Here is an 18,099-nt window from a genome sequence, read left to right on the forward strand (position 1 = left end):
AATCTGGTGATATCTGTAAAGAGTTTATAAGTTCTCCCTGTGGTCTGTGTGAGTTTTCTTCAGATATTCTGGTTTACTCCCACCTTCCAAAAATTTTAATATGGATGGCATGGGCTTCAATGGCTGGAATTGGCTTCTGCACTGTGCTAAATAAAATATAAAACATTTTTAAAAAATCATTTATAATTATGGTTGGGCCAATGGTTAAGGTTGGGAGAGAATGGGAGAGAATGGGAGAATTGAGGCCAAGGAAGAGGTTTGAGGTTGGTTTGGATTGTGATCACCACCTATTGGCTTGGCTCAGATCAAGTTAGCCTTGGTTAATGGGGAAGGGAGTCTACCAAGCAACATATGGTCAGAGACAGGGATCAGTGCTAGCATTGTGTACAAGTGAAATTACAAGAAACATTAGGAGGTGGGAATGTAAACAGCATTGGATGAGAAGAGGGTTGGCAAGAAGAATAAGGGTTCTTCCTCCCTTCAGCAGCTGAAGGAACAATACAAGCCAGCAGGAGTTTAGTGAAAAAGATGATTGGGCAATTGGGAAAGCTCCCAGAGATTTACAGTGCAGTGGGGCCACTAGTTGGGTAGTTTCCTCACTGGCACACAGATTCCTTTACCACTGCAAAAGAGTGGAGAGCATCTTCTTAAAATTCCCCAAAAACCACATTGTTCAATTGTCTTTTGCATTAAAGTTTACAGTGTCCTTCCTCCATAATGTGTGGGTCAAAGACACTCATTTTTTCCCCCCTTTATTCGTACCTGTGCTCCACAGTTTTAAATTTGCAATGAAACAATTCACATTCAATTAAAGTGCACATTCCGAATTTTATTCAAGGTTATTTGTACACATTGTACACATTTTGGTTTAACCATGTAGAAGTTACAACACTTTTTATACAGAGCACCACAATATTTGGGATATTTGGCTTCACAGGTTTTGGAGTACTCAGGTATGTTCATTGCTTAATTGGTGCATGCATAAGAGATCAAGGCTTGCTTCTAGCTTTTGATCACCTTTGGAGTGTGTAGTTGCCATTTTTCAATATGAGGACCAGAGTTTTGCCAATGAGTGTCAAACAAGCCATTATGAGACTGAAAACAGCAAGAATAAAGCAATAATAGGCATTGCCCATTGCCCAAACCTTAAGATTACCAAAATCAACAGATTGGAGCATCATGAAGAAAGAAGAGTGTACTGGTGAGCTCAGTAATTGCAAAGGGACTGGTATTCCATGGAAGACCTCCACTACTGATAACAGAAGAATTCTTATCATAACGAAGAAAAATTCACAAATGTTTGTCTGACAGATCAGAAACACCCTTCAGGAGACAGGTGTGGATATGTTAATGACTGTTGTCCACAGAAGACTTCATGAACTGAAAGACAGAGGCTACATTTCTTGGTAGAGCATTTCCTTGTATTACAGAGAGGTTACATTCCCAGAAAGCAGTGTCTCAAATCATTCAGCATTACACTAATATTTTTAACCATTGACTCCCACGCTATAAGTGTGCTCCTTTGGAAAAAAAAATTCTCTCAACAGTCATCTACCAATAAGATCTTTAGGCAAGTGGATTCTAATTTTAGGTAAGAATAAGAAAAAAAAGGTTGATGTTTTAATTGAGTAAAAATGGATACTACATTGTTTAATAAACTATTATTGTAGACATTATTGAAGACATCGCCTTCTCCATTTCCGAAGCAAACCCCTTAAGTGGCCTCCTCATGTAATATGATAGACTTGAATCATTGCCCTGAATAAACAAATTTATTCCTGTGTATTTTGTTTCACCCCAATACAATAATATCTGTGAATTCATGGTGTGTTTCCATGAACTGCCATAAAATAGGGGAACACAAAAGTCATTCCTTGCGTTTAGGCTGTCATGCAACATTTCATGAATGTTATTATGTAAGGATCAAAAGCAACTTCTGCAGCAAGAACAACTTTCAATTATATAATCCTCAGATTCTACCTATTTTCTATTTATCTTTGAAATGAAAATGTTGGCATTGAATCATGTGTTGCAAGTATTTTGTTCACTAATTATTTTTGCTTCAGTTTTTCAATGTAAATAAAATTACAGTGCATTAAACTGAAATAACCTGAATATCTTATGCCAAAAGCATATGTAATCTGAAATTTTATCAAAAAGTATTTTTGATTCCAATATTTCCAGGAAAATAACTTTCTTTTTAAATAGAAATTTTAAATGGTAACAAATTCATGTTGGCGACTCAAGGCAAGGAACCTACGGAGGCTGCAGACTGCTGGTGACTGTGGTGGGGAGATTCACATTGAGCTGTGGACTGCTGGAGACTGGCTAAAGTGATACCAGGTATTCAACCCAGGATGTGAGAGGATGCCAAGGGAGCTGAAGGTGAAATGCACGTGTAGGGAAAGGCACAGCCATGCTTTTTCTTGGTAGAAAGAATAAAGTAAACTATTTACTAAATTGGGAAAGAGTTCAGAAATTGGAGGCCCAAAGGGTCTTGGAAGACCCGGTGCACAATTCCATAAATGTCCAGCATCTACAGTCTCTCTTGTTTACTTCCATCAAATGTGACATGCCTTGTAGATGATAGAAATGTTTCAGCATGAAAGGAAATGAGCCAGTTGCCTTCTTTTTTTTAAAACTTTATTTAAGATTTTATAACATGAATAGCATATAGGATTACATTAAAAAAATTAAGAATAAAATAATAAAATTACAATACAGTATCAGTAATCTAAATAAACTATACCCTCCCCAATAATTATTACACATTAATAACCCAACTCAAATTAGTCCAACCCCCCCTTCCCCCTAAAAAAATAAAGAGTGAAGAATTAATAAAGTTAATAATATATGTGAGGAAAAAAACCCACTTACAAAAAAACCAAAAACATAACCAATTAAAATACTAACAAAAAGAAAAGTAATTAATACTAAGATATCAGACTTAAAAACCATATTTAAATCAAACTTAAATGCATATATTTAACAAACGGAGTTAAGATGAAACATATATTTAACTCAAAACTTAATATAAAAAATTAGTAAAGTTAGTAACATTATCTATCAAAAATTCTTAAACAATAATCAATTTCAAGGAAGTCCCATGGAAAGTCAAGTCACTTTAAAGAGTTGGGATTTGTGGGGGGGTGGGAGCTACTTAGGCCAGTGGTGAGTTCAGTTTTGGGGGTGGGTGATATGGTTTGAAGAAAGGAACAAATCAAGGAGAAAAGAAGTCATTTTGAAGTCAAGATCCCTGTTTCTGAAAAAAAATAAGGGGTACACCCTAAGAGAGAACAAAGGTGGTTCTGAAATAACTTGCAGATTCTGATTCCAATTGATTTAACTTAAATCAGAATGGTTTAGCCCATCAATACATAAACATACAAATGAATGTATGCTTTGCAGTGACAACAGTGGCTTAGTTAGTGATTACTCCATACTAGAAAAAAAAGATGAAAAAAAACTTTCTCTTTAGAGATAAACCTTCACCAAATATCAACTAACTTCACATCTATCATCATATTAGTCACATAAACCACCATCTTAAAACAAAATTCAAACCTCATTAAGCATTGTACAATTCAATTTTAGTACTCTTCCACCATTTTTCCCTTTTACTCTTGAATCTTCTTCTTTGGCTTGGCTTCGCGGACGAAGATTTATGGAGGGGGTAAAAAAGTCCACGTCAGCTGCAGGCTCGTTTGTGGCTGACCAGTCCGATGCGGGACAGGCAGACACGATTGCAGCGGTTGCAAGGGAAAATTGGTTGGTTGGGGTTGGGTGTTGGGTTTTTCCTCCTTTGCCTTTTGTCAGTGAGGTGGGCTCTGCGGTCTTCTTCAAAGGAGGCTGCTGCCCGCCAAACTGTGAGGCGCCAAGATGCACGGTTTGAGGCGTTATCAGCCCACTGGCGGTGGTCAATGTGGCAGGCACCAAGAGATTTCTTTAGGCAGTCCTTGTACCTTTTCTTTGGTGCACCTCTGTCACGGTGGCCAGTGGAGAGCTCGCCATATAATACGATCTTGGGAAGGCGATGGTCCTCCATTCTGGAGACGTGACCCATCCAGCGCAGCTGGATCTTCAGCAGCGTGGACTCGATGCTGTCGACCTCTGCCATCTCGAGTACCTCGACGTTAGGGGTGTGAGCGCTCCAATGGATGTTGAGGATGGAGCGGAGACAACGCTGGTGGAAGCGTTCTAGGAGCCGTAGGTGGTGCCGGTAGAGGACCCATGATTCGGAGCCGAACAGGAGTGTGGGTATGACAACGGCTCTGTATACGCTTATCTTTGTGAGGTTTTTCAGTTGGTTGTTTTTCCAGACTCTTTTGTGTAGTCTTCCAAAGGCGCTATTTGCCTTGGCGAGTCTGTTGTCTATCTCATTGTCGATCCTTGCATCTGATGAAATGGTGCAGCCGAGATAGGTAAACTGGTTGACCGTTTTGAGTTTTGTGTGCCCGATGGAGATGTGGGGGGGCTGGTAGTCATGGTGGGGAGCTGGCTGATGGAGGACCTCAGTTTTCTTCAGGCTGACTTCCAGGCCAAACATTTTGGCAGTTTCCGCAAAGCAGGACGTCAAGCGCTGAAGAGCTGGCTCTGAATGGGCAACTAAAGCGGCATCATCTGCAAAGAGTAGTTCACGGACAAGTTTCTCTTGTGTCTTGGTGTGAGCTTGCAGGCGCCTCAGATTGAAGAGACTGCCATCCGTGCGGTACCGGATGTAAACAGCGTCTTCATTGTTGGGGTCTTTCATGGCTTGGTTCAGCATCATGCTGAAGAAGATTGAAAAGAGGGTTGGTGCGAGAACACAGCCTTGCTTCACGCCATTGTTAATGGAGAAGGGTTCAGAGAGCTCATTGCTGTATCTGACCCGACCTTGTTGGTTTTCGTGCAGTTGGATAATCATGTTGAGGAACTTTGGGGGACATCCGATGCGCTCTAGTATTTGCCAAAGCCCTTTCCTGCTCACGGTGTCGAAGGCTTTGGTGAGGTCAACAAAGGTGATGTAGAGTCCTTTGTTTTGTTCTCTGCACTTTTCTTGGAGCTGTCTGAGGGCAAAGACCATGTCAGTGGTTCCTCTGTTTGCGCGAAAGCCGCACTGTGATTCTGGGAGAATATTCTCAGCGACACTAGGTATTATTCTATTTAGTAGAATCCTAGCGAAGATTTTGCCTGCAATGGAGAGCAACGTGATTCCCCTGTAGTTTGAGCAGTCTGATTTCTCGCCTTTGTTTTTGTACAGGGTGATGATGGTGGCATCACGAAGATCCTGAGGCAGTTTACCTTGGTCCCAACAAAGCTTGAAAAACTCATGCAGTTTGGCATGCAGAGTTTTGCCGATAAAAGCTCCAGTACCACATCAGTTGCCTTCTTGAAGCCAAATTATATACAAGATTGGTTTAAATAAATTTCTAGCCAATTATAGCAAAAGAATGTTGATATTGTTGGAATCTGTAATCACAGTGATCATTGATGATTGGGTGGTAATTTAATTACTACCTTTAATTTGATGGTACATTTAGCGTAACGGTTGGTTCAACAAAGCTGCAGCGCCAGTGACCCAGGGGTTCGAGTCCCTTGCTGTCTGTGAGAAGTTTGTGCATTCTCCCTGTCTCTGCATGAGATTCCTCTGGGTGCATCAGTTTCCTCCCATCCTTCAAAACAAGATGGGAGGTTATAGGTTAATTGGGTGTAATTGAGCAGCAGAAGCTCATGGGCCTGTTACCGTGCTGTATGTCGACATTTATTATTAATTTGTCCTAATATTTCATTGCTTGCTCTGTCATGTTTTACATGCACATGCTTTGCTGAAGGCTGTTGTCACCAGAATACATGCAGGTTCTTGTAATGCTGGTAGCCACACAAATGCAATGAGGCAACGCCCAGTGAGATTATAATCAGGAGCAGGGTTCATTTAATCTGAGATCATCGCAACTCGATGTTAATTCATTTACACCAGAATTAGGCAATTTCTTCTAAAATCTACTAATCGGCAACATTTGTGTGCATCGAATAAAAGAAACTGCAACTGAAACCATTTCAGAAAATTTACATTTCACAGTCTGATCTTCATGAACATTACTGATGAGCCTAATGGGTGTGGTAGCATCAATGGGTAGAAAGGGTCAACATTCTGAGTCGAGCCATCAACATTTTATGTGCTTTTCAGCTATATTTTTCAATGGAGTCCAAATCCACACTTCCACCTTGTGGCCTAAAGCAGCCATCCTCAAGCAACCTTTTTTTCAGCAATGATTCCCTAAGGGCTGTGCACAAGTTTATGAGCTCCCTTTCCTGTGTAGTGATCAGGTTTAGTTGGATTCTTCCGTACTTCTTTCCTACCAACTACATGAAAAAAAATATGATTTCAGTCTGTAGCTCCCCTTATACATGTTCTGGCCCCCGGGGGCAGGGGGGGGGGAGGTGGGGGTGGGGGGCTGTGGTGGCTGTATGGACCTGTTGAGAATGGCTGGGCTAAAGTGTCTTATCAAAGATAACACACTGGCCATGGTAGAGCTACTGCCTTACAGCTCCTACAACCTCAAGCTTCAAGGTCACATAAATAATACATTAAAAATATGATATACTGTACATTATATACTTGAACATATGTCTGCCTTAAGGTGAACAAAGAGTCACCATGAATATTCTCTGGCACCCCTAACAATAGGAGAAATATAAGCAAAAGAATCCTTTTAGAGTCACAATGTCTGCAGATTTGCCCCCAGTGCTCATGCGGCCTCTGCAAATTCACAAACTCCTGGTCAAACCATTGCCAGCTTGAGTTCCAGATCCAAACCTCCAGTATGATTAGGAAGCCTTCAGCAACTGTGGCCCTTCTTGCCCTCAGTACCCTCTTGAATTGTGGCTTCGATATCTCGTTCCCGTGAACCAGCCTCCAACAGCTCGCAGCCTGTGTGAGTTCTTCGACTGGATGCTGCCAGCACCCTTCAGCCTGTGTGGGTCCTTTAGCCATTGAAACCTTGCTGGTTTGTTCCCATTGTCACCTTACCTGTAGGATTGTGTCACATGTTTTTCCTTCTCAGAAGAAAGGGTGGGTGGTGTCTCATTTCTGGTACCCTGCGCCAATCCACTACTCCCTCAGAGTCTGCAACCCCTGGTGATCTGCTGCCCAGTTAAGGTGCTGGTATGTTGTGCACAGATCTCCGTAGTTGCAGGATTTTTTTAAAAAGGCCACTTTAAGTCAGCATCGGGACTGGGCACTTGACCATGCGGAGCAGTGCTGTGTCTGCCCTGCTCTCCTGTGTCCGCACCAGGGCAGCACTGCTATTACAACAGTTCCAACAGTGCAACCATTTTTTTCTTTGAACTCAGGTGCAATCTTAAACTCTGGTGCTCTATGGAGTTTGCAAAGTTGATGGGTTAATTTACTAGAATGAACCAAAAATGCATATAAGGAATGCGTGTCGGCTCTTGGACTCTACTTGTTTAAATACAGAAGGATAAGGGGTGACTTCATGGGAACATTTTGAATGCTGAAAAGCCTGAAAGAGTAGATTGGCAAGATTGTTACCTATGGTAGCGGAGTCTAGGACAAGAGGGGTCAACTTCAGGATATAAGGGTCTCAATTTAAAACGGAGACATGAAAAAAATTTCTTTAGTCAGAGGATCGTGAGTTTGTGGAACATTTGCCACAAGCTTCTATGGAAGTGAGGTCATTGGATTTTGGCAGAGATTTACAAGTATTTGATGAGTCATGACATCAAAGGTTACAGGGAGAAAACCAGGGAATGGGGCTGAGTGGGAGGATGGATCAGCTCATGAAAGAATGGCAGTGCAGACTCGATGGGCTGATGGGCCTTCTTCAACCCCGAAATCTTGTGAATTTTTGTGAAAGGTTAAATTGCAGATTAATCCATCATTTCTATGTTTTTATTACAATCACACCGTCTGCAGAGTTTCATTATCTTGCAAGATGAGTCAGTGGTAAGAAACTCAAGTGCAATGTGAGCATTCATTTCAGAACGACTAGAATACAAACACAAGGATGTAATGCTGACGATTTTCAAAGCATTGGTCAGACTATATTTGGAGTATTGTGAAAAGATTGAGGCTCCATAATTAAGGAAGGATGTGCTGGCTGTGGAGAGGGTCCAGGAGAGGATTACGAGGATAATTCCAGAGATAAGGAGTTTAGTGTATGTGGAGCATTTCATAGTTCTGGGTTTGTACTTGCTGGAGTTTAGAAGGATGAGGGGGAATTTCATTGAAACATCTTGAATAATAAAAGGGCTGATGGATTAGACATGAAGAAGATATTTTCAGTAGTGGGAGAGTCTAGGACTCAGAATAAAATGACATCCCGTTAGAACAGAGATGAATAGAAACTTCCTCAGCCAAAACATGGTGAAGCTGTTGAATTTGTTATCACAGAAAGCTGTGGAAACTCTTATCGGGTTTATTTTGAAAAAAAGTTTGATAGGTCCTGATCAAGGGGAAAAGGTAGGACTGAAAGTTTGTGAAAAAAAGCATCAGCTATGATATAGAATAGTGAAGCAGACTTGATAGACTGAATGATCTATTTCTGCTCCAAAATGTTATGGAATTAGATATACAGCAAATAAGCCTTGCTAAATGCAAAACAAGGCTAATCCCCCTCAATGTGACTCAAAGATCAGTGTATTGTGTTAGAATCTTCTCCATCACAGCCTTAATGAAGATCATATCCATCCCATTCTTCAATGTATTCATGAGTATTAAAACATTTAGGCTGAATGCATCAATTTGTAAATTGACCAACAAATAGATCCATCAATGGTCAATTAATAAATATATCAACTTTTTGCTGCAACGAGAGATTTCTCAAGTCAAGTTATCATCTTTATTTATTATTCATACCATGCTCGCATGGTAAAGAGAGATAACATTTCTTCAGAACCATGGAGCATATTGACATAAATATGTTAGAAGTTAAACACATTGAAATATTAAACTATTAAGACATATACAGTGAAGGTCCACGGTACACTATCCACATATGTTCTGGGAATTCAGGAGCCTGATGGCTTGGGGGGTGTGGGGGGAAACTGTTACCCAATCTTGATGCAAGGACCTGGGTGCTATGGTTCCTCCTACTAGATGGCAGAAGGGAGAACAGTTTATGTGAGGGGTGTGTGGAGTCCTTCACAATGTTTATTTCCTTTTGCCTGAATCGAGTGGTAGGAAGAGGACACCACCCCCCCCCCATCAATTATCTTTTCTGCTGACTTCACTATCTTCTGCAAGGTCTTGCAGTCTGAGGAGGTACAGCTTCCAAAGCAGGTGATGATGCAGTTGCACAGGATGCTGTAAATACATCCTCTGTAGAATGTTGTCAGGATGGAGGGTGGGAGATGAACTTTCCTCAGCCTTCGCAGGAAGTAGAGGCATTGCTGGGCTTTCTTGTCTATTTTGCTGGTGTTAAGGGACCAGGTAAAATCCTCTGTCAAGTGCACTCCAGGGAACTTTATACTCTTGATGATCTCAACGGTCGAGCCGTCTAGGTCCTCCTGAAGTCAACAACCATTTCCTTTTTTTGTTAACATTCAGGTACAGGCTGTTGGCTCTGCACCTGTCCATTAGCGACTGCACCTCATCTCTGTATGTTGACTCCTCATTCTTACTGATCAGGCCCACCACAGTTATGTCATCAGTGAACTTGATGATGTTGTTTGTGCTGTGTTTAGCTGCACAGTTGTGGGTCAGCAGAGTGAACAGCAGTGGACTAAGCCCACAGCCCAAGGAGGTCCTTGTGCTCAGTGTGATGGTCTTAGAAGTGTTGTTACTGATCTGGACTGCTAACATCACCAGACTTTTGGCAAGGCTACCATTTCTGAGAGTGATGGATTAAAGTGCTTCAGCAATGTTTGTTGATTTCATTGAAGGAGACAGTGATTATTCTATAACGTACAAATATATTAATTAGAATTGTGTAGGTGTCAAACCCAAACTTTATTGAATTGTAAACTTCTTCCACTCTTGAACTGCTTTGTTCTGTTCATTATCTCCACTACCCTTTTTTTTAAACTTTATTTAAGATTTTATAACATGAATAACATATAGGATTACATTTTAAAAAATTAAGAATAAAATAATAAAATTACAATACAGTATCAGTAATCTAAATAAACTATACCCTCCCCAATAATTATTACATATTAATAACCCAACTCGAATTAATCCAACCCACCCTTTCCCCCCCAAAAATAAAGAGTGAAGAATTAATAAAGTTAATAATGTGAGAAAAAGAAAAACCCACTTACAAAAAAAAACATAACCGATTAAAATACTAACAAAAAGAAAAGTAATTAATACTAAGATATCAGACTGGGGGCGTGGCAAGATGGCGTAAGGATCAGACGTGCCTTCCAGTCCTCTCCTGATTCTATCTTATTGTTTTGTCTAGAAATGCCCGTTAAAATTCTTTAAAAATCTCTACTACCCTTGATTACATTTGCATCGATAGCATGAAAAACAGCTTCCTGCATTCCAAATGTGCACCAGGCACCTCCAGCATCTAAGTATCATCACTTAATCTTCCCATATATCCAGTCTGCCATTTCAGGTTCAGGTTCAAGTTTATTGTCACCTCTACCAAGTTATTTTGTGAGCAAACCAGGAAACATCTCATACGGAGTTCCAATAAGACACAGTACGAACCTGCAGAGTTACAGAGAAAGATCAGTTGATAAGGAGAAAAGGTAATCTCATTTTACTATTTTTGGAGTCCACTCAGGAATCTCACAACAGGCGAAAGAAGCTATCCTTGAATCTGATGGCGATCTTACACTTATCTATCCTAAACTTTTAATTTTTTTTAAAAAATGTACAAATTTAGACATACAGCACAGTCCATTTCAGCTCATGAGCTTGTGCCATCCAATTTACACCCAATTAACCTGTACATTTGGAACGGTGGGAGGAAACCAGAGCCCTCCAGGGGAAACTCACGCAGACAGGAGGAGAATGTACCAACTCCTTACAGACAGCACCAGATTCAATCCCTGGTTCCAATTGTTGCCCCTGTAACAGCGGTTAGCAGTTAGCTTCGCTAACTGTACCATCCCATCTTGTCCAAAAAGGAGGGGGGATGAGTTTTTTAAAATCATGTTTACAATTTTCCCGAGGCAGCAGGAGGTATAGATGGAGTTGATAGAAATGACAGGAGGTTTGTGTTGTGGCCTGATCCATGTTCACAACCCTCTGCAGTTTCTTGCAGTCTGGGGCAAAGCAGTTCTTGCCCCACATAGTGATCCAGCCTGACAGGTAACTTTCAATTGGGCATCTGCAAAAGTTGTTGAGGGATGCTGCTGACATGCTGAATTTCCTCAGGCTTCTGAGGAAGAGTACATCCTGGTGTCCTTATCTGGCCATTGCATCGGCAAGGGTGGAGCAAGACAAAAGTCACTGGAGTGAAAGACGAAAGTCTGCAGACACTGTGATTGTTGTAAAAACACAAAAACAATTCTAGATGAACTCAGCAGGTCAGCAGCCTCCAGAGGAGTGAAAGAAATTTAACCCAATATTTTTGTCCTAAGCCCTTCTTCAATGTATGAGCCAAAAGCAAGCAGGCACCTAAATAAAAATGTTGGTGGAGAGAAGAGAGAGCAGGGGGAGAAGGACAGGCCAACAGACAAAAAGGCCATATTGGACCTGGACACGAGAACAGAAGAAGAAACAATTGATGGGAAAGTGGGGTATGTTGTAAGGGCAGCTGGGTGAATGCAGAGCTGGAGGTATGGAGAGAGAGGAAAATAATACAGGAAAGAGAGGAAAGAGTGAAAGATAAAGATAAAGCGAGCAAAGAAGGCATAAGGAAAGGGGCAATTAGAGATCAGAGAAGTTAATGCCATCTGGTTGGAGAACACCTAGATTGAACATGTTGCTCCTCCAATTTGCAGGTGGTTTCAGTCTGGCAGTGCATGAGATCATGGAGAGACATGTAGGCATGGGAATGGGTTGGGAATTAAAATGAGTTGCCACTAGAAGATCCTCGCCTTTGCAGCAGACAGAACGAAGGTGCCCAGCAATGCAATCTCTCATTCTGCGTCCAGTCTCTCAGATATAGAGGAGGCCACAACAGGGGTATCAGGGTATCAGATGCAGCAGATGACCCTCCCTTCCCCCACCCCAGGCTACAAGTGAAGTGTTGCTTCATTTGGAAGGAATATTTGGGCGCTGAATGGTGGTGAGGGAGGAGGTGTGGGCTCATGCAGCATTTTTTGCAATCACAGGGGTAGGTACTAGAGATATCACTGGTGATGTTTACCCATATCACCATATAACCATATAACCAGTTACAGCACAGAACAGGCCAGTTCAGCCCTACTAGTCCATGCCATAACAAATCCCCACCCTCCTAGTCCCACTGACCAGCGCCCGATCCATACCCCTCCAGTCCTCTCCTATCCATGTAACTATCTAGTCTTTCCTTAAATGTAACCAATGATCCCACCTCGACCACGTCTGTCGGAAGCTCATTCCACATCCCCACCACCTTTTGCGTAAAGAAATTTCCCCTCATGTTCCCCTTATAATTTTCCCCCTTCAATCTTAAACCATGCCCTCTAGTTTGAATCTCCCCCACTCTTAATTGAAAAAGCCTATCCACGTTTACTCTGTCTGTCCCTTTTAAAATCTTAAACACCTCTATCAAGTCCCCTCTCAATCTTCTACGCTCCAGAGAAAAAAGCCCCAGTCTGCACAACCTTTCCTTGTAACTCAAACCTTGAAATTCTTTCAACATTCTCGTGAACCTTCTCTGCACTCTCTCTATTTTGTTTATATCTTTCCTATAATTTGGTGACCAAAACTGTACACAGTACTCCAAATTTGGCCTCACCAATGCCTTGTACAATTTCATCATAACCTCCCTACTCTTGAATTCAATACTCCGATTTATGAAGGCCAACATTCCAAATGCCTTCTTCACCACATCATCTACCTGAGTATCAGCCCTGAGGGTACTATTTACCACAACTCCTAAATCCCTTTGTTGCTCTGCTCATCTCAATAGCCTACCATTTAATGCATATGACCTATTTAGATTTGCCTTTCCAAAATGTAACACCTCACACTTATCTGTATTAAATTCCATCAGCCATTTCTCAGCCCACTCATTCAGCCTTCCTAAATCACCTTTTAATCTACGGTAATCTTCCTCACTGTCCACAACACCACCGATCTTTGTATCATCCGCAAACTTACTTATCCAATTCTCCACCCCTACTTCCAGATCGTTAATATATATAAAACAAACAATAGTGGACCGAGGACCGATCCCTGAGGAACTCCACTCGTCACTGGCCTTCAATTGGACAAACAATTTTCTACCACTACTCTCTCACATCTCCCATCCAACCATTGCTGAATCCATTTCACTACCTCCTCATTTATACCTAATGCCTCCACCTTTTTTCCTAACCTCCTGTGGGGAACTTTGTCAAAAGCTTTACTAAAGTCTAAATAGACAACATCCACAGCTTTCCCTTCATCAACCTTTTTTGTAACCCCGTCGAAAAACTCAATCAGGTTTGTCAAGCATGATCTACCCCTGACAAAATCATGCTGATTACTCCCTAGCTATCCCTGTACCTCCAAATAATTGTAAATACCATCCCTCAGAACACTTTCCATCAACTTGCCCACCACAGACATCAGATTCACAGGCCTATAATTCCCAGGTTTACATTTAGACCCTTTCTTAAACAGCGGAACCACACGTGCCACCCTCCAATCCTTTGGCACTACCCCCGTGGCCAGTGACATCCTAAATATCTCTGTTAATGGCCCCACTATCTGTCCACTAGCCTCCCTGAGTGTCCTTGGGAATATTTTGTCCGGTCCCAGAGATTTATCCACCTTTATCTTTTTCAACACAGCCATCACTACCTCCTCGGTTATCCTTATATGCTTCATTACCTCCCCAATATTTTTCTTTACCTCACTGGTTCAATATTTTTTTCCCTAGTGAATACCGAGGCAAAGAAATCATGCAAAATTTCCCCCATTTCCACTTCTCACTCAGCCTACCCTCACTATCTACAAGGGGTCCAATGTTATCCCTCACTAATCTTTTACTTTTAATGTACTTATAGAAACCCTTTGGATTTATTTTTACTCTGTCTGCCAAAGCCTCTTCGTGCCTTTTTTTGGCCTTTCTAATTTCTTTCTTAAGATTCCTTCTACACTCCTTGTAGTCCTCCTTCAAATTGTCAGCTCTCTGTTCTTTATACCTCTTGTACACCTCCCTTTTTCTCCTAACCAAATTTCCAATATTCCTCAAAAACCAAGCCTCCCTATGATTTCCAGCCTCTCCTTTGATCCTCACTGGGACATAACTACTCTGTACCCTCAAAATTTATTTTTGAATATCCTCCATTTCTCATTTACACCCTCACCTGAAAATATCCCGTCCCACTCAATACTCCCCAAATCCCCTCTTATTCCTTCGAAATTTGCTCTTCTCCAATCCAGAACCTCAACTTTAGGCCCCTCCTTGCTCCTCCCTAAAACTACCTTAAAACTAACAGAATTATGATCACTAGACCCAATTGGATCTCCAACATTAATATCTGATACCTGACCTAGCTCATTCCCTAACAGGAACTTAGAAGCTATCTGCTATCTCCACCTTAGCACCACTGATATAGACTGCAAAGTGAGCTTCAATTTTCCTCTGAAAGGCTATAACTATCTCCTTGGTCTTGCTGACATTAAGTGAAAGGTTGCTGTCTTGGCACCAAGCCACATATCTCACTTCCGTTCTCTGCTTGGTGGTTGAGAGGGATACTGCCTATGACCGTGTTGTTATCTGCAAATGTACAGATGGAATTGAAGTGGTGCTTGGCCATGCAGTCGTGGGTATACAGGAAGCATGGTAGGAAATAGCGTGCGCAACCTTGGGTGCCCGAGTGTTGCGGATGACTGTGGGGAACGTTGTCACCTACCATCATGGATTATCACCTATGGGATAGGAAGTAGAGTAATAGATCATGCAGAGGGATACTGAGGATGAAAATCACATTGATTGGGGATGAGTTGGGTGCTATTTTTGAAGGTGGAGCTGTTGTCAATAAAGAGGTCTGACATTTCCTTTTTCCTATGCTTTTTATCCACCATTTTCCATTCACTTAAACTGAGGTTTGTTGTCAGGAAAGAGTAACCTGCTGGAGGTTTCAGAATGTCAGCTAGCATCTGTGGATGGAAGGAGATGTTCAATACTTTAGATGGAGACAGTGCATCAGGGCATCCTCAGATTTGACGAGTCTTTTTTTTCTCATTCTGGCTTCCTTTCATCATTATGAACCTCTACAGGTTCATAAACTCATTGCTAGTGTAGCATCTGGGTTGCCTTTTTTTCTATGGTATGACTACTGAACAAGCTTAGCAAGGCTGGAAAATGCAAACAAACATCACTACTCATTACAATGCCCATTGGACTGGAAGCTCATACAAATGGCATTTCAACCCAGAGAGCAGTTAAGCAGCTGACAGTATCTACAAAGCTGTAAAGGCTTTAAAACAACAATTACTGTTTTACTTTTGATGTTATATAAGCTGCAGCTGTCAAAACTAAAATTAAATGATAGGCATTTCTCAGTAGGGATCATAGCTGTTTCGCAATGGAAAACCAAAATGTTAAGGCCTCAAAACTCAGCTTTAACATAGAACACTACAGCACAGAATACAGGCCTTTCGACCCTCTTGTCTGTGCTGACAATCATCTCACTAGTCTGTAGTAAATTAATCTATTAAAAAATTAACACAGAAATTTGTAGATTTAGGAGGAAGAAGTGGAAGGCAAAATTTACAAATCCTGGGCTTGAAGGAAGATATTGAAATCAGGCAGCCTACTAAGTTCTTTGATGACTTACTTTGTGAAGCTTTAAGATTGTCAGTCTTGCTGTCTCCTCCAGAGTTGGACCGTGTGGACAGATCTTTAATGCCTATACCAGCTTCTGGACATTGTCTCCCTTTGGTTATTCTAAGACTGCACCATTACCAAATTAGAAGTCTTCTTGTATGTGAATCTCATTGTAGAGAGACGCTTGTATATCACAGTCAATGTATCAGAAATGTGGAAGACTTCTGCCCAGAGGTACTGAAGGAGTATGCTGCTTACAAAGAAGTTATGTCATAACTGTATAAACATGACTGTAAACCTGCATTGCTGTACCCTATGTGTCTTCGAGTTTTACTTCCTGATAAATCTGAGAATGTTTGGTACAGGAAGCCTAGTATAGAAAGACCTTTCATCTATTTATCAACCTGAAACTGTCTGATAAATTCTTTTTCAGTTTGCTTTAAAATTAATATAATATTTTTTTAAGTGTACCAACATTTCAGATTTTATTTTCTTTGCTGTTGCAATAATAGTATGTGGTAAGAATTTATTTAGGACAAGGATATGTAGGTAGTTTTCAGTCTTTTTCAATCTTATGAAAGAAGGGAAATATGACCTAGGGGGATTACGGTTGCCGCATTTTCGAAATTATTATGAAGCAGCCCAATTTAAATTTATTAGCTCATTGTTGGATTTGGAACTGCACCCTAGTTGGTCCAAAATTGAGATGGCAAATATTTATGAATTTGAAATACATCGATTTTTGTTTAGATGGAATGTAAATTTGTTACAGCAATATAATGTGCCTATATTAAAACATTTTATGAAATTATGGATGAAGATAAAGAAATTGATAGGTTCTAGTGGTGAATTGTCGGCTTTGACTCCATTGTATAATAATCAACTTATTCCTTTCTCAATACATAATTGGAGTTTATTACACTGGAGATAAAAGGTGTGGAAAATTTGGGAGATTGTTTTAAAGATGGTAATTTTTTATCTTTTGATCAGATGAGGGATAGTTATGGTATTGATAAGAATTCTTTGTTTCTTTATTATCACATTCGATCTTTGGTAAAGCATGTGTTTGGTAGAGATATGATTTTACCTGAAACAATTAAATTTGAGAGTTTTCTTATGAAGGTACCAGAGAAGGGATATATTTCAGTTATGTATCAAATATTACAGGATGGTATGGATAAAAAGGGTTGGGATAAATCTAAAGGTAAATGGGAAGTGGAGATTGGTTTTATTTTTTCCGAGGATGATTGGTCAGATATTTGTTATGATACTGTAACTAGACTGATAAATGCACGTTATGCAATCATTAATTATAATTTTTTGCATCAACTATACTTAAAAATCTGAGTCATAAAAACTATATTTTTTTAGTTTTTCAGCTGTTAAGTTTTAGATGTGATAACGCAGTGGGAACTTTTTTTCATGCGATTTGGTCATGTATAAATATACAATCTTTTTGGAAAAAAATTAAATTGTTTTTAGAATACCTGTATAAGATTAAAATACCTTTAGACCCGATGGTATTTTTATTGGATAGTTTGCAACCTTTGAAAGGACTGGGATTAGATAAATTTCAACTTGCTTTTGTATATTTAGCATTATCTGTAGCAAAAAAAATGTATTGTTAGTACGTCAAAGGATATGAATATGATTGATATTAATAGGTGGCATAATGAGATGAAATATTGTTTAATAATGGAAAAATTACATATGTTTCGCATGATAATTATAATTTTTTTCTTCATAAGTGGTTGTTATATTCAGAATATTTACATTTTGATTTACATTGATTAGATTTTAATAAGTATGCTTCATTTTTCTTTCTTTCTTTCTTTTTTTCTCTCTTTTTTTCTTTTATATAAAATATAAAATGTAATGTTCATGTGTTCATGTCTAGTTTATTGTTATATATGTTACTTATTACCTGTATCTTGAGCGAATAAATAAAGTTTGAGAAAAAAAATCTTGTTAAAGAATTTAAAGCAGTCATAAATTATCCTTGGATCTTTTTGGTTGCACAGACTGTTTAGTCTGGAAGTACTAACAAGATTACATTAGAATTGAAGCTATGCCATTAGGAAGATTTGAGGGTTAGTTCAAATAGTTTATACCATGTTGTCTTCTTTAGGACAACTTTCTAGTTTTGAGTGGTGGATGGGGGGAGGATTGGAATTTCTTTGGGAGTTGTATTGGCCTGTCATAGACATGTTTACCTTCATGGCTTACTTTGATCTCT

Source organism: Narcine bancroftii, chromosome 7, assembly GCF_036971445.1.
Source record: "Narcine bancroftii isolate sNarBan1 chromosome 7, sNarBan1.hap1, whole genome shotgun sequence".
In the NCBI taxonomy this organism is placed as follows: Eukaryota; Metazoa; Chordata; class Chondrichthyes; order Torpediniformes; family Narcinidae; genus Narcine; species Narcine bancroftii.